Raw genomic sequence first — 13,834 nt, 5'->3', positions numbered from 1 at the left:
AGGAATCCAATGAAACTAATTTCAGGTTCGTAACTTCAGTAGTTTTTGAGATATTGCAAAAATTGTGCAGAAAAATGCAAATTTTTTGCTTTAAAAAAGGTTAGGCCTAACTTGTTTTCATTATGATTAATAGGTATTTTAAACTATTGGATTTAGTAGAATGATAAATTCTAAAGAAAAAATGTCCAGTCACTTGATAGCCTAAACTCAAAATTGTTCGAGATATTTGGGAAAATAAAAAAATGCACACTCAATACTCTTCAATTCTCATATTTAATTTTTTTTACTACTTTTAGTGACTACTAAATTGGCTAAATCTCATTGGGATTTTTGCAGGAAATTCATTAAAATAGATTTGAGGTTAGAAAATTTTATAGATTATTAAGATATTTGGAAAACATACAAGAAAATGTAGGTAGTATTTTAGCTATAGAAGAGTTCAATATGTTTGCATAGGCATAGTGCAGACCGATATTGAGGATCACATTTTATTCAGCTTCCAATGCAATTCAGAAGCTTTAAAAGATTGTAAAAATAATTGAATCAAATCAAGCTTTTCCTAACCTATGCTTTTCCCCAATGTAAGCTTTTCCTAACCCAAGCTTTCCCTAACCTAAGCTTTTCCCAATCTTACATTTTTTCTCAACCTAAGCTTTTCCTAACCTTAGATTTTTCCTAATCTAAGCTTTTCCTAACCTAAGCTTTTCTCAAACGTAGCTTCCCCTAACCTAAGTTTCTCCTAACCCAAGCTTTTCCCAACCTTAGATTTTTCCTAATCTAAGCTTTTCCTAACCTAAGCTTTTTCTAATCTAAGATTTACCAACCCAAGCTCCCCCAACCTAATCTTTTCTCAGACCCAGCTTCCCCGAACCTAAGCTTTACCTAACCTAAGCTTTTACTAATCTAAGCTTTACCTAACCTAAGCTTTTCCTAAACCAAGCTTCTCCTAACCCAAGCTTTTTCCAACCTCATTTTTTTCCTAACCTAAGCTTTTCCTTATCTACGTTTTCCTAACCCAAGCTTTCCCCAACCTAAGCTTTTCCCAAACCCAGCTTTCCCTAACTTAAGCTTTTCCTAACCTTAGCTTTTCCTAACCTAAGCTTTTCCTAACCTAGCTTTTCCTAACCTTAGCTTTTCCTAATCTAAGCTTTTCCTAATCTAAGCTTTTCCTAACCTAATATTTTTCCTAACCTAGGCTTTTCCTAAGTTGAGCTCTTTCTAATGCAAGTTTTCCTAACCCATCTTTCCCTGACCTAAGCTTTTCTCAGACCCAGCTTCCCCTAACCTAAGCTTTTCCCAACCTTAGCTTTTTTCCAACCTGAGCTTTTTCTAACCTCAGCTTTTCCTAATCTAAGCTTTTCCCAACCTAAGCTTTTTTTCCTAATATAAGCTTTTCCTAAACTAAGATTTCCCTAACCTAAGCTTTTCCTGACCCTAGCTTCTCCTAACCTAAGCTTCCCCTAATCTAAACTTTTCCTAACCTAAGATTCCCCTAACCTAATATTTTCCTGATCCAAGCTCCTCCTAACTTAAGCTTTCCCCAATCTAAGCTTTTTCTAACCCAAGTTCTCCCTAGGTAGCAAAAAATGGAGTTGCAATATTTTTATTTGCCCAAATATCTCGAACAATTTTGAGTTTAGGTAATCAAGTGACTGGACATAGACTGTGGTCTAGAGTTCAAGTCCTTTCTGACATAGATACGCCCATTTCTGAACCAGACAAATTTCAATTTACCGTCCTTCTGCATAGATTTGGCAGACCTGAACAGTGTGCGATTGAATGGGGACATTGTTTTGTTGATAAATACCTTTAATTTGTTACCCGACCACCCTATTTCGGACAGTGTCAGATCCCATTTGTTTTTCTTACAGTTCAAAAACTTTTCCTTATACAAATGACCACAGAATTTCACTATTATAGGTGGATATTTAATGAGTTGATCACTTGGTGATTGATACGAATTAACGTTTGCGGGGTTCCTGTGATAGTTTCCTAGCATATGTTCTTTCAGTTCAAATCCTATTGCATCAGATATTTTGTGTAGAACTACGGTCAAATTCTCACTTTTATCGTAGGGGATGCCGATTATGTCAATACAGTCTTTTCTCAAGTATTGTTGTATATTGTTGTTTTCTGCGGTAAGTCTTTCAATGTCCTTTTCCAATAACACGTTGTTTTTTTCAATCACATCTATATGATTGAAACACTTATTGATGTCTTCGGAGTTTTTCTCAATATCTGATTTATTTTCCTTGTTTAATTTGAATAGAAACTCAATGCTTTTAATCATGTCCTTCTGCTCCGTTTTAACAGACTTTATCTCTTTTTCTATATTATCTAGCTTGTCAAAGATCATTTCGAAATTGGCTTTGAAGTCGATTTGATCACTTGCACTGATAGTTGTTGTTTGCTTACCGGTACCCTTATCACTGCACCCCTCACCACCAGCACCGCTGCCACCTGCCTCGCCACCGCTAGCACCATCCTTCCCATCCTCACCATCCGCCGATTTAGCCTTGGACCTTGTCATCGTTTCCAATGATCCCAAAATTAACTATTGATTTGTTCAATAAATACCGATTTAAACTCGAATATTATTAAAACTTCACATTTCAAGAAAGAAAAACGTGTATGCCAGCACTTGAATGGTCACGACTGTTCACTCAATTTCAACAAATACTATCCCAGGTAGCACACCTACGTGTTTCCAACTTTGAAATTTGGTTGTTGAGGTTGAATAACCGTTAGCGGTTGAATTTTTCAACGTTTTAAATGCAACGTTCTTTTCAACGGTTGCTCTCTCTCGTTGAAAACACGTTGAAAACAAGCTTCCAATTCCACCACTCACAGCGCTACAGTAGTCCTTACAAAAACGGATCTAGCAACTCATGTTGACGCCATTTCATGTTTGAATAATTCTCATCACATTGATGAAAGCTGTGAACTCTTTTAGAACTGTCTACCCATTCCACTTTGACTTGGTAAGTTTATTTAATTTATTATTTTTATTTAAAGAATGAGATTGTTTGGTGATTTATTATCTAAATTTGAAAACAAATATTGTGTGTTATTCTCATGTGTTTACATTTGAGGTTAGGGTTAGGTATATTTTTGTTAAATTAGAGGGCTCTAATTTAATATATTAGAAATTAATATAATACAATGAGCTTGGTTTTAAGTATTGTACATGTAGCCTACTACTTAACTTCCAAATAAATTACAAGCACTTTGATTTCTGCACAAATATTTTCATTATACTATCTATGTAGGTATTGTTTTTGTCACAGGACTGCTTGTGTTGAGAAATTCAATTGAACTTAATATAATAAAAAATATAAATTTTTGTTAAACATAACCCAATTCAACCTGCAAACAATGAAAGTCTGTTGCTATGGCACTCATAAATATTCTATGTAGGCTAACATCAAAGTGATTGCTTTTAACAAGTTCAGTAATTAACTCTGTGATCCAAGAAATTGAAAACGGGTGTCCGGAGTTCAGCTCATAAATATTAACATTTTCCAAATATCATCATTTCATGGTGACGAAATTTAGCTTAAACTTGTTCATTTTAAAATTAAATTTTCAATTAATTTATGCATGTTTACAACCCATAGGATATTTTCGATTAATTTCATTGCGATTTTAAACTTTTGCTCTAGGTTTACAAAATTTAGTAGGCCAATAAAAAATGGTTTTAATATCGGCATACAACTGTTTTTTTTTCTTAAACTAAGTATGTACCTACAGTAACTATTAAATTTTACTCATAAATCTAAAAATAAATTTTTGACCGTTTTTATATAGAGCCTTATTTGTTTAGTTCTATAGGCCTAATGAAAGAGGAGTATTTCAGGTTAAAATTCGTCTATGCTACAAAATTTGGAAACCCAATACTCTTACTTTATTCTTAGTCCATTTGAACGAACAGCTGGCGTGACTTTCTCGTCTGACTATTGCATAGTAATGGACTATTTTTATCTAAAAAACAGTCATCACCTCGTCTTGTCATTCAAAATATCAATGTGTATAACAAAATATGATGTGCAAAAAGAAGATGTGCTTAAAAAAAGATGTGAACTTGAGAAAAATTTCTGTACTCGTTGCTAAAAGCAATTCCCTTTCAACCATGCAACATCTGTATCAAATAATAACCCCTATGTGGTGGCAAAATTTCATCTGCCTCCATATTTATAGAATTTCTCATTAAAATTTATATTACCTTATGTTTCAGATTCTATCAAAAAATCTTGTGGGTCGAATGTGGGCATTGAGACCCAAATTGAAGACGCTATTAAGGATTGGCTAAAATATGGGACAGTCAGAGTATTTTCAGCGGGGGAAAAAAATCTAATTTTGTCGGTAATTAAAAAGTATTATGAAATGAAAGTGGAAAGTTATTTTAAAAGTTCCTTTCTATTGAAACACTGTAATAAAATATTTGTTTGTCTATTGCATAAATCACAAACTATCATCATACCTGAAAACTAAAATATAGGCGGGTTTATACAATGCCAATTGACAAGACAATAGTATTGTCTTCTGAAATGTACAGCTGGTGTAAAGTATCAATATTGAATCTTTGAATTCTAAAAACCATCATCTAGGCATGGCTAAATAAAAAAATAATTGACAACATCAGCTGACGGTTTAAGAAGACAATTATAATTATTATTATTGTTTTGCCAATTGGCATAGTTTAAACCTGGCATGAATGTCAAGTAAAAATTTAGATGATCTATATTATTTGCTAGAAAGAATTGAGCTATTTTTGCTCACCACAGATGAAATTATTATACTAAAAATTCAAGATTTTGAAACAACTGCTGAATTCTTGAAATAATAGTTTTAAGTTATGTTTCTTACTGTTTTTGAGCTTGGCAGAGTATATTAAATTACCATGGTAATTTGGTTGTAACCATCTCAGTTTTTTAAACAAACTTTCATCATACTAATTTTTGTGGATCAAAATTGAAGTAATGTGGAAATAGAAAGAAAAAGAAAAATCTCAGTACCCTTTTTGAATCATTTAAATAATGATTAATAACAGTGATTAAATAATTCAAAAAGGGTACTGAGATTTTTCTTTTTCTTTCTATTTCTATAAAAAGTAGCCCTATACAGAAAAGAGATGAAGTAATATGGTTTTTATTGTGTGTTTTTAATGTCACCACATTGCACGGTAATATTTCTGTTACATGAAATCATATGTAAATAAATGGAAATATGATTTCGTATTTTCATCTCTTTTCAAATGATTTTAGAAATATTACCATGTAATTGATAAGGTACCGGTTCAAAAGTATGGCTAATTCAACGTCTATTTATAGTTGAAAACAATGGTTGTCACGACGTGCTTTCAACGTCTATTAATAGTTGAAAATAATTGTTATCACGACGTGCTTTCAACGTCTATCTATAGTTGAAAATAATGTTTGTTACAATGTTTTTTCAACTATTATTCAACGTTGAAAATAATGTGGAAACGGCGGACATTTTTTCGTGTTTTCAACGTCTTTTCAACGTTAAGGTATTACGTGTTTTTAACGTTATTTCAACGTTTCTGTGCTACCTGGGATGTAATACATCCACTATTTACGAACAAGATAACAGAGCCTCAATAAGAGATGACCGGTCACTCAGACATTCCGAGCGCAACTGAGCGCACCTTTTAAAAAGTATTTTCGTACATGAAATAAAAAGTTAATAGTTTAACTTTCAAATTTTTATGGTCAAAGGGTCAGATATGTTAATGCAAAAACATTCTAATGGCTTCAAAATCCTTTTATTTATAGTCAATATTCTTGAGTCAAACTATAGTTTTTTGACTCTAAACTCTGGTCAATAAAGAGTTGAAAATGGCCTAAAAATGTGTCATTTTGACAATTCCCCGCCTTGCTGGGTGCTTTTACTCTCCCAAACGCCTAGCCCCCCTTTGGCCTATCCTGGATCTGCCATTGATAATAATGTTTCATGTTTTTGTTGTAGATTTTATGCTATTATATAACTATGCTGAACATGATAATTTGGTAAATGTTTGTTAAAATTCATTTTTGAATAGGCTGTATTTGTTTTGTTGAATCAGAATTCAATCAATCTTCTACTCTAACCAGTGAGTATAATAATGTAATGTAATTACATTCTAATTCTATAGACTACTCACTGACTAACCGGCTAATGTTACTATTTACGGCACAATATTTTATACCTCAACTATTTATGAAGATATCGACTCAATTTTTCTAATAATAGAGAAGGATAACTGAGACTCTGTAAATGAACAATAATTTCAATCGATAAAATTCAACTAATTAAATACAGTATTACTTGCAAATATTTCATTTTTCCTAACCTTCACTCATTTTACTAATGCCATGGAGTTGCGTAAGGATAGTAAATTAATAATATCTGTAATAGAGTAGTTATTCTATGCTCATGCCTACAAGTTAACGCTCCTAACACATTGTGTTCTGTAGAGTTGTTAATCATTTTTTGAAAATGCTTGATGAAAAAGATTTAGTTGCCATTTCTTTGATGCAGAAAATACTAGTAGTTCTGTGAACAGTAGACCTCGTGCTGTTATAAACTGCAGCCTCCTCTTATACTGTCCATCAGAGTAAATCCTGTCTGTATGTTGTGTCGGAGAGATATCGGTGTGAAAACGGCTAATGGCTGTTGGGGTTGGTGTATCAAAAATACTAACATCAAAAGCTATTCTCCTTCAATACATACGGTACTGGCATCAGGACAGCCCAAGTTCAAAGCAGAGAAAGTTCGAGAGACAATACTATGTTATTTCAGTTATTAATTGCATGCGCTATTGCAGGCAATCAATAGTTCATTTATTTACTTATTCATTCACAATGGAGACAATGGGTTTCCCCAAATATGTCTCCTTAACTATAAACATTGTACAGATAGAAATGAAAAAAGAAAAATAATGATAAAAACAATACGAACTTATGCAATAATAAATAATACAAACAACAATAATACCACCTAATTCAAAAATAAAAAATACAAAGATTTCAAATACTTATGAAAAAAGTAAAAATAAAACAAATTGGGAATTCAAAATTTATAAAAATTAAAGAATATAATAAGTTAACCATTAATGAATAAAAATTTTATCAATAGAATAAATAACATTTATAACTGAATGACATCCCAAACCATAAGCACATCCACACATACACCAACTATTCATTTGATCAAATCATGCTTACACAAGATTAATTATAATGCTTTCCAGAATTTAGTGTGAGAAAACCAGAAGACATCTAGGCGCCCAGACAAGCTGTTATATTAAGTTCTTTGCATCCTATTTTAATAGTGCATAAAAATTGCATTCCATGGGGCATGCAATTTATAGTCTACACAGCTGTTGATTTTTTACCAAGTTACATTGAGATATTGCATTGCATGCGTCATGGCATGCAATTTATAGTCTACTCAACAGCTGATTTATGATGAATAATTCTATAGTCTGATTTTTACTCTAATATTGACGTATGAAGGAGGCTTCTTTTTCATTCTATATTATCCTTGAAATACAAAATTTCCAAAAACCTTGTATATGCAAGGCAATTTAAAAAGGAACATACCTGTCAAATTTCATGAAAATCTATTTCTGCGTTTTGCCGTAAATGCATAACATTTAAACATTCAAAGATTAAGAGAAATGCCAAACCGTTGACTTGAATCTTAGACCTCACTTTGCTCGGTCAATTAATCTTGAACATATTTTTTCAAATTTCAATTTGATATATTTAAATTTAATGGGTATTATTACAAGTATTAAGTGCATTATCTCAAAAGTGCAAGTATTTCAACTTTTTGTTATTTATGTTGTAATATTACATTTTCTCGATTAAAATTGAATCTTCAATTCGATTTTCAAAATATTAATAACACTTGATAGCAAATATCAGTGTAATCAATATGCGGACTTAACTTTTCACCAGGAATTTATCAGATACACTTGTGTTGAACATCCTACTGTAATAAAGTTATATTTCTGAATTAACAGATAATTCTAAACAACATAAAGGGTAAATAAATTTAAAATAACTTGAAAAATAAAGTTTTATTAAGTATAATAAATGAAATTTGTAGAGTTGTATTCTTTATTAGTGAGGTTGGCATTGATGACGTTTTTAAGGTGTGTCCTTTGAGAAAGCAAGCTATGTAGCTCCCTCAGGAAAAATGGCTGCTGGCTGAAATAGAATCGTTTTTGTCCTGTTGAAAATTTTCTGTTCAAGTGAAGTTTAAAATGTTTTATTTGAGATCTGAATAATTTTATCATTTTCTAAATGTGTGTTGAATGTATCTTATAATTTTGAAGTCTGTAGCCAAACAAATGAATTCAATATGAAGAGATAAGTATATTTAGTTTGTAAGATTCTATGTTTAAGTGTCATATGGTTTAGTTCAGTAAATTTTTGATGTAAATTGCCCAAGTATTATGAAAATTATAAGTTGATTTGCTCTGAACTGAATTTCTTATTCATAAGCATTAGATCCATTCATGATATATCAAGATATTAGCTTATTTGGAACCGATGACTTTCCTTAGATGATAGGTGTATTTCTGTATTTCCAACCTATTTGGATAAAATTTGGTAGCACGGCAATATTTATTATTTGAAATTATCACATTTCAAATAATATTAGTATAATATTGTTATTTAAAAGCCAAAACATAACCTCCCTAAAATTAAAATTCTGTAGAGGCGTTTTGAGATGCGTGGTAAGGATCTAATAAATTTTTAGGTGTAATGTATCTTAACCAAGCCTTACCTGCAGTCTTCTTGTGGTAGAGCTTAGTCAGACTTTGTTAGATTAGGTTGGGTTATGTCTGGTTGGGCTAGAGCAAGTTAGGTAACGCTTAGTTTGTTTAAATTGGGCTCCTTTTGCTTGGTTAGGTTATGCTTTGTTTGTTTGTGGTAGACTTAGTTGGGTTATGTTATGCTTTGTTATTTTGAGTTAGGTTAGGTTGTGGTCGGGCAGATAACATTATGTCAAGACAGGTTAGGTTAGGTTAGTTCATGACAAATTAGCAATGACTAGTCTTGGTTTGAAAAGTTATTAGAGGGCTAAAATTGTATTGTTATTATAACATGATGTGGTCTACATCAAAGATTTGCACCTTATTTAATAACTCCTTATATTAAACTTAGAAGCTCTTTCCAGAAATATTCTAAGAACTCTTATTGCCGGTTTCTGAGCTCGGGATTTAGCTAAGTTTTAGACTTTAAACAGCTGGAGTCAGAAACGGGGCATAGTCGTGGTCCACGTTTAAAGCAAATTTTGAAAAACTAAATGATTGAACACAAAATAAAATAAAGAGAGAATAGTGTAAAGTTTCAGCTATTTTGAATTATTTAGGAATGTTTCATTTCGTCAAGGAAAAATGTTTCCGATTATAGGAATGAGGAAATCAAGATTATCATGAAAACTAAGACTATGCCCCGTTTTGGAAAGCCAATTTTCTGACTCTAGCTGTTTAGGCTTGTATTAGACTAGGCAACCAGACGGCATCACCAGTTGTGCCAGCGGTTGCTTCACTGGTTACTATACAGGCAGCCAGCCACGTCGCCATGAGTGAGTCATCATCAAAAGAGTCACTCCTGTTTGTTGTGTTTGGAGAGGACTTCAGAATTACGCCAATGATACGCCCTGGATAGGTGGTTACTGCGTTTTCCCAGCATTCCTCAGTGTCTTCTCATATTTTCAAAAAACTAATTGAGAGAATGTTCATATTTGATACAGAAGTTTAGCTAGTGTAAGGAGATTGTTTTCTTTAGAGGATTTCTCAATTACATTAAAGATACGCTGAATCGAGCTTTATCATCTCTTTCAAAAACGAATTCACAACAAATTTTGAAATTAGAAAAATAGGTTTATCTGAGGTGTACAAATGTTATATTAAAAAGGTTTTGAAATAGCCCTAAAACATACGCCCAAAATCTGATTTTTTCTTTTTCAATAACAGATTAACACAAAAAGTCTAAATTTGGTACAGAGGTTTAGTTAGGGTCTAGAAATTTTGCGATGAGAGGAATTCAATATTTTGTCAAAGATATGCCTGAAATCGCTGTATTTTCTCACTCTTTTTAAAAACGTGATAGAAAATATTTATATAGATTTGGTACACATGTTTAGCTGAGGAGGAAATGTTATATATATATATCGGCTTTGAAATAGCCTACAGCTAAAGATACGCCCAAGATAGGTGCTTTTAGTGTTTTCATACCTTTTACAAGACCAAAGTGCAGAAAACTTTCAAATCAGATACAGAGGTTCAGCTAGGGTCTAAATATATATCTTATTTTGAGAGGACTCCAATATTTTGACAAAGATACAATAAAAGTTTACGTTTTTCTAATTTGTTCAGCTTCTTCATTATCTTATAGACACAAATTGTTCCAATTTGGTGCACAGGTCCATTTAATATTTTTTGGGGGGTTTTGAGTAAGTTTTTTCAGGGTTTTAAGGAACAAATGAACTTGAAAGTGTGAACAGGTTTAGCTCAAGTAATAATGGTGCTAAATTAGAGGGTTTCTTTTCTCAAGTTTTTCATTGAGTTTCCAATGCATTTTTCTACATTTCTCAAGTAAATTTTTTCTACTGAAGCCAATTACTATCAACTACACTGTAAATTATATTTTCCTACAGTTACCTTGAAAAGTGGCCATTCCTGCACTGATTACAGAATGCAAAGAATCACTTTTCTGCTCTTGTGTGGGAAAATTTTTTTCTGCACTCCAGATTTGCAACATGGCAACACAAAATAGTTGGTGGGTTATATGGAGGATTAGTGCACGAAAACAAAAATTAATTTGATAACAATGACTGTGGTTAGATTTAGATAAAAATCATTTCAATGGCTCCCCTACATTTATGATAAAATTCCAATGTAGAAATCCAAAACAAGAATAATGTTTATCTAAATCATAATTAAAAAATAACTTTTCATCATTTAATAATAAATAATGTTTATTTTCTATTGACAGTAATAATTATTTCAACTCCAAGCAATGAGAAATGTAGCAAACACACATTTTGAAATTCGAATTTTCAGGTTAAATAATTACTGGTCGAAATCCATGTCAATAAAATTAATAAAATAACATCAGAATATACTACAATAAAATATTTTCTGTTGTCTATGTTATTTTATAAATATTTTTTTAGTTTACTTATAGTATTTTTTGGTAATTCTAGTTATTTATAATTCTAAATATCTGAATACTGTTTTTAGCTGGATGAAACAAAGTTAGGTACGATTCTTCCCGCTAGGTCGTGCACTTGTTGGTTCAGCCATTTTGCAGTCATCCCAACCAGCTGTTGGCGTGTATTTTGAATGCGAATTTTTTGTTTTATCTGTATTTTTCTGATTCTTGAATGAATAAAAATGAGAACTTTGGCTGAGAATTTTCAACTTCAATTGGATTATTAATTTTTAAATGAATTAAGGTTATTAATAACAGCATCACACACACAAACATTTGATGGATTTCAGCCATCATTTTATCCATAATTACCCACTTTTCATATTCAATGGTACCTGTAGGAAAAATTTAATGTGAAATATGTGCGCAAAGTTCCTCTGCTGCACTCAAGAAGCCATTCTGCCCTCGCCTACGGCTCGGGCATAAACGTTTCTTTCGGTGCAGCAAACTGTCACTTTGCGCACTAGTTGCACAAATAACTATACTGTTTTGGGCGGTAATTAGTTTAGAACGACACAGTATGAGAGACTACCAGCATCACATAGCTTCACGAAAAATAACTACAATACTAGGACTATCAGCTTATAGTTTGTGTAAAATAAGTTGAGACTCGGCCCTTCATCCAAAAAACTACAGGGTTGCCAAATCGTTTAAAATTGTGAATTTCTCAAATTTACAATTCAACATCAGAATTGGATGTAGAGTATCATCCCCGATATCCTAGTAGTACTAAAAAAACTTCAGGGTTGAAGGATTAAAAGGGAATTTATCTTTTATGATAAAATTGGAAACATTGCAAAGATTTGTTTTTCGTTTGAATATCACTTCTCTCAGAATCATGGGGCGTTGTAATGCGGAATAATTTTATATCAAATTAACGGGGAGAATGTCTCCTTTCTATTGGTGTCTGGATAATTTTTATCCGACTTATAGTTATTTTTTAATCAATGATTATGTTTTTTCAATGTCGAGACATTTCGAGCAGAAAACATGAAATTTTTGACATGCTAGGAACTTTTTTGTTTCAAAAGATAAGTTGGTGGTGAAAGCGAGAAAGTTTCTCAGTTGAACTATTTTTCAACTAAGAACTAATTGTCAAACGTACTCGGAAGAGCTTATTTTGGCCTCTCAGGTGTTTCAAAGTCAAGGATAGCGGCTGAATGGTGTGCCACCATTATGCTATCAATAGCTGGGATCATCAAAAACAAAATACAGAACGATTGAAAAATTCAGCAACTGCAAACAGTAGTCTTCCGACTACTTTTGACAAATGAAAAAATGATTTCAATCATTTCTGAGAAACTTTCTCGCTTTCACCACCCACTTATCTTTCGAAACAAAAAAGTTTCTAGCATGTCGAAAATTTAATTTTTTCTGCTCAAAATGTCTCGACATTGTCGAATTAAACTATAGGTCGGATAAAAATGATTCAAACACCAATAGAATGGAGACAATTCTCCCCTTTAATTTGATATAAAATTATAATGCATTACAACGCCCCATGATTCTGAGAGAAGTGATATTAAAAAGAAAAACAAATCTTTGCGATGTTTCCAATTTTATCATGAAAATTAAATTTCCTTCCAATCCTTCAACCCTGAAGCTTTTTTAGAACTACTAGGATATCGGGGATGATACTCTACATCCAATTCTGACGTTGAATTGGAAATTCGAGAAAGTTGCAATTTTACACCATTTGGCAACCCTGTAATTTCTTCGGATGGAGGGCCAAGTCTCAACTTATTTTACTCAAACTATAAGTTAACATTGAAAATTAGAACATAAACGCCCTATACCATGGAATATCTTCCTGTGCTATATTTTCTCTATGCCAATACGTACTTGATGATAGCAGGTTCATGCGTTGAACAGAGCAACTGATAATCATTAATCCAGCAATGGATTACTGTGACTTGAATGTGCTTAGCGCTATTATTGTAATTTTACAGTCATAAATGTATGGGAACCATTCAATAAGTTGGAGACTGTTGTAGATATAATACTGTAACTTTCAAGATTGGTCAAATTCTCATCCTTTCGACGTAAAACTGAATTTCAACACCTCACAAGGGGGTGACTTAGGGGTTATGTAACTCGAATATTTTAAATGCAAACACCCATTGTATGGTATATCATTTTATAGGCCTTTTTAAAACAAGAGAGATGACATCAATAAAAATGTTCTATGATACATTTTAATTGATGTTATCTTTCTTGTTTCAAAAAGGCCTTTAAAATGATGTACCACACACAATGGGTATTTAAATTTAAAATATTCGAGTTACAACCCGTAAGTCCCCCCTTATGAGGGGTTGAAATTCAGTTGTGCCTCAAAAGGTAGAGTAATAATAGCCAATAATTTATCCTGAAAGTTACAGTATTATATCTACAACAGTCTCCAATTAATTTAAGGGTTCCCTACATATGACTCACTCTGTATAGTGGAGTGCTTCATTTTTTCAAATCAGCAAAAAAAACAATCTATTGTATTAATACTTTATAAATAATCGTAGCTCATATCTTCTTTATCAAATCAACATGACTTTATTATGAATATACTCCTCCGGTCGTGTTGTACCCTCGACCAGAGAAATTGTTAA

At 32.2% G+C, this 13,834-nt stretch overlaps 2 protein-coding genes across 8 annotated transcripts in view; one reads left to right on the top strand and one right to left on the bottom strand.

Moving 5' to 3' along the window:
* The window catches only part of LOC111057765 (mitochondrial thiamine pyrophosphate carrier), a 70,939-nt gene that overhangs the window by 823 nt on the left and 56,282 nt on the right, over positions 1-13,834 (top strand). Inside the window, exon 1 of one of the 3 annotated variants that reach the window (XM_039428283.1) lies at positions 8,191-8,378. The exons of the other annotated variants lie outside the window; for them this stretch is intronic. The gene's annotated coding sequence lies outside the window, so the exon portion shown is untranslated. Of the gene's footprint in view, positions 1-8,190; positions 8,379-13,834 lie in introns of those variants that run through there. 3 annotated transcript variants of the gene reach the window in all.
* LOC111047733 (low choriolytic enzyme) overlaps positions 1-13,834 on the bottom strand; it is a 170,519-nt gene that overhangs the window by 155,717 nt on the left and 968 nt on the right. The gene's annotated exons all lie outside the window — the stretch shown is intronic.

The sequence above is a fragment of the Nilaparvata lugens genome, chromosome 5 (assembly GCF_014356525.2).
Source record: "Nilaparvata lugens isolate BPH chromosome 5, ASM1435652v1, whole genome shotgun sequence".
NCBI classification, from domain to species: Eukaryota; Metazoa; Arthropoda; class Insecta; order Hemiptera; family Delphacidae; genus Nilaparvata; species Nilaparvata lugens.
This window is presented reverse-complemented; position numbering and strand designations above follow the sequence as displayed.